The following is a 4,253-nucleotide window of genomic DNA, read 5'->3' as shown; positions in this document are numbered from 1 at the left end:
TAAAATGCAAAATGACCTCAGCAAGAAAGATCTTGCCTATTTATCAAATAACAAACGGAGTGGAGATGTCTTCTCTACTATACATCTTTTAAAGGAAGGAACATCCTATTATGTTTCTCAAAGGTACAGTTTGTGACAATTAAATGCTGGTATTGCTATGAGACCTTTCCTCTCACCAAGAGCAATTTTGGAGAACATATTGAAGTCTTTATACTTGCTTGGGTTTGCTAGTAGACAAGGTAACTACATTAACAGAAGTTAAACCTACATCCATATGTCCTTTCCAAGTTTGTTGCTCAGGAGTGAAGTTTCCTTATGTAGTTTCTCCTTTCCTCCACTAAAAACAACTAACATTGTCTATGTGTGAGAGCATCATTGCTCTCTGTATTCCAGTATCTATTCTGGGATTGATGGATTCTCCATTTACCCAAAACTATTTTTTATTGGGAATGAATAGGAAGGAAAAAGTTAGAGGGTATAAGATTATCATATGTCTGAGATTATAAGATACGGTAATATACAAGGATATGGTTATATGCAAGATGCTTGCTCATCTATCAATGAATGCATGCATTTGCCTATTGATTCAAAGCCTTGTTAGACAAAAGCCATAATACTGGGAAATGATTCAGTTGATGTTGGAAATGAGGGATAAATTGTATCTAAAGTGCATTGTGACATAAATATTAAAAGTAATTAGATTTGGTCATTTGCAAAATAAATCACTATATAATATTATTACTAGTGAGTCACAAAGGAAACTAAAGCAGGAGACAATGTTTACTTTTGTGTCTTCATATTCAAATGACATGCTAACTGATTTCTTCAAACCTCTGATAAGCTTTCATTTGATTTAGGACTCTTTTGTGTTTACTAAACATCTCTGTTCTTCATCACTTCCTTAATATTCTTGTCACATTATTCATGTGGACATTTTCTTTCATTTAACATGTGTTAAGTATTAGGAGGAAGGCAATACAAAATAAAAGGCTCTACTAAAGACACTGAGAAATCAGAATGTTTTAGAAATTTGTTCAGAAATTGAAGAATATTCTTACTTAAAATGATTTTCAATAGGAGAACATACAGGAAATTATAATTACATTCTGGTGTCATTGGTGTATGTGTTTGTGTGTGTGAGAGAAAGAAAGAAGAGAGAGAGCGAGCGAAACTTATATCTTTTTGCTAGCATGGTCCTGGAAACCAGAAAAGATATGAGTTCGTAATCATTTCAGACAGTGTAATGCACTGACAAAGATGATAACTTCTTGCTATAGATGTTCATAATTTTAAATCTTGTTTCTACCAGGTATCTGTGTGGTAATTGGGAAATTACTATATTTTGTAATACATCATTCTTCCTTTCATAGAAAAGTGATCCTAAATACTGTTCTGATGCACACTGAAAATGTTAGAAGATTTAAATGAAATAAATCCCGGTTCTTTACTTAAGTCAATCTTTGTTAAAACTGTAACATTTATCATTTTTTTTACCATGTTCTCTAACTAATTCTTGTTGGTAATCATATTTTCCTGATAATTGAGCCTGTCTCTCTCATTTATGCACACACACACACACACACACACACACACACACACGTAAGACTTTGGCCTTACTTGTCACTAAAGCCTAAGAATTCTTATTTTATGCAATAGCACAAATAACTAAGTATGAAGTAGTCCAAAGCTTACATCTAATGTTTAATTACCAAAATCTATTCTGGTGCTTAGCAGTTTGTTTATTTATATTTTAAAGATATTAAATCTCTTACCTACTTATCAAGTAAATACTATCTCCATTTTGCTAAATGACTTCTTGGTTAGCTATCTAGACCAGAAAGAACCATTGGAACCATCCTTTCCTTCAGTAGGAGATGGTTATGAATAAAATTCCACTTTCCTTCAGTTTACTCCTCAGTCATGATTAAACTGCAAAATAAAATTTGAAGATTGAACATAGATAACTTTGTTCTTTTAACAAATATCTAGTTCTTCAGCAGATACCTCTAAGTCATATGTCCTATAAATGTTTGCAGAGAAAAGGTAGGAAAAAATTCTATTAGGAGCAAATATTTCTTCATTCTGATTGCCAAGGAAAGGCTATATGGTTTTCGAGCTTTGATGAAAGAAAATAAAATGATAAGAATCTGGACTTTAACATAGTACTAAGTGGATTATATCGTTGGGCTCATTTTCTGTGTAACAGGGACAGATAAGTTATTCATGAGAGGTTTCTACCATATCACCTTAATGCATCATGATTCTTATTCAGAAATACTTACTTAGTTGTGACTCTTAGATGTGTCTTTTGTAATGTTATTTGCCATGCTCAAGCTTTACTAATAAATGGAGTGGGTTGAGCTCAGAGTATTTCTATCTAACTATTCCTAGACTTAGGCTTGGAAGATTCTAGCTTCTATACAATCTAATCTGCAAGCTCAGACCTAGAAGGCTTCAGCTTCAGGCTCCGTTTGCTAACCTAGGCCTAGAATGCTTTCAGCCTGTGAGACTTACTGCTTAATAAGATCACCCTTTCTAGTGTATTTTGTTTGTTTGTTTCTCTGAACTCTGGCTGGCTGATTCAACTCGACCGTTCAAAATTCGTCTCCAAGCAGACTGATACTCATTGGCTTCTTTTGACATCTTTCTGAATTTCTCTGCTTGGAAAAACTGCTTCTGCACCCCATGAACTGAATTGTACTGACTCCACGAACTGAAGAGAATTAAACCGAACTGCGTGGAATGGACTGAACTCAACTGCATTTAACTAAACGACACCTAATCAACTCTCCTCTCACTCGCCATGCACTGCTCTTTTTTTTGTTTGCTTGTTTTTGTTTTTTATTTTTTGTTCTTTTTTTAAATTTTTGATTAATTACACTTTATTCATTTTGTATCCCCCCATAGGCTCCTCCCTCCTCCCCTGCCGATCCCACCCTCCCTCCCCTTTCTGCATGCATGCCACTCTCCAAGTCCACTGATAGGGGAGGTTCTCCTCTCCTTTCTGATCTTAGTCTATCAGTTCTCATCAAAAGTGGCTGCATTGTCCTCTATTGTGGCCTGGTAAGGCTGCTCCCCCTTCAGGGGGAGGTGGTCAAAGAGCAGGCCAATCAGATTATGTCAGAGGCAGTCCCTCTTCCCATTACTATGTAACCCACTTGGACACTGAACTGCCATGGGCTACATCTGTGCAGGGGTTCTAGGTTATCTCCATGAATAGTCCTTGGTTGGAGTATGAGTCTCTGGGAAGTTCCCTGTGTTCAAATTTTCTTGTTCTGTCGCTCTCCTTGTGGAGACCCTGTCCTCTCCAGCTCTTACTATTTCCCACTTCTTACATAAAATTATATTCACTCTGCCCAACAGTTGGCCATCAGGCTTAGTATCTGCTTTGATAGTCTGCAGGGCAGAGGCTTTCAGAGGCCCTCAGTGGCAGGATCCCAGTTTGTTTCCTGTTTTCTTCTTCTGGCTTTTAGAAGCCCTCTGTAGAAGGTTCCTAGGTTGTTTCCTGTTTTCTTCTTCTTCTGATGTCCATCCTCTTTGCCTTTCAGGATGGGGATTGACCGTTTTAGTTAGGGTCCTCTCTCTTGCTTAGTTTCTTTAGATGCACAGATTTTAGTGGGTTTGTCCTATGTTGTATGTCTATATGAGTGAGTATATACCATGTGTGTCTTTTCGCTTCTGGGACAACTCACTCAGGATGATCCTTTCCAGGTCCCACCATTTACCTGCAAATTTCATGATTTCCTTATTTTTCATTGCTGAGTAATATTCCATTGTATAGATGTACCACAATTTCTGCATCCACTCTTCAGTTGAGGGGCATCTGGGTTGTTTCCAGCTTCTGGCTATTACAAATAAAGCTGCTACAAACATGGTTGAGCAAATGTCCTTTTTGTGTACTTGAGCCTCTTTTGGATATATATCTAGGAGTGGTATGGCTGGATCTTGCGGAAGTGCTATTCCTAGTTGTCTGAGAAAGCGCCGGATTGATTTCCAGAGTGGTTGTACAAGATTACATTCCCACCAGCAGTGGAGAAGGGTTCCCCTTTCTCCACAACCTCTCCAGCATGTGTTGTCACTTGAGTTTTTGATCTTGGCCATTCTCATGGGTGTAAGGTGAAATGAATTTCAGGCCAATCTCCCTTATGAACATTGATGCAAAAATACTCAACAAAATACTCGCAAACCGAATACAAGAATACATCAAAGATATCATCTACCATGACCAAGTAGGCTTCATCCCAGGTATGCAG

This window comes from Meriones unguiculatus, chromosome 12, assembly GCF_030254825.1.
Source record: "Meriones unguiculatus strain TT.TT164.6M chromosome 12, Bangor_MerUng_6.1, whole genome shotgun sequence".
Classification (NCBI taxonomy): domain Eukaryota; kingdom Metazoa; phylum Chordata; class Mammalia; order Rodentia; family Muridae; genus Meriones; species Meriones unguiculatus.
The sequence above is the reverse complement of the archived record's forward strand: the minus strand, read 5'-3'. Positions refer to the sequence as shown.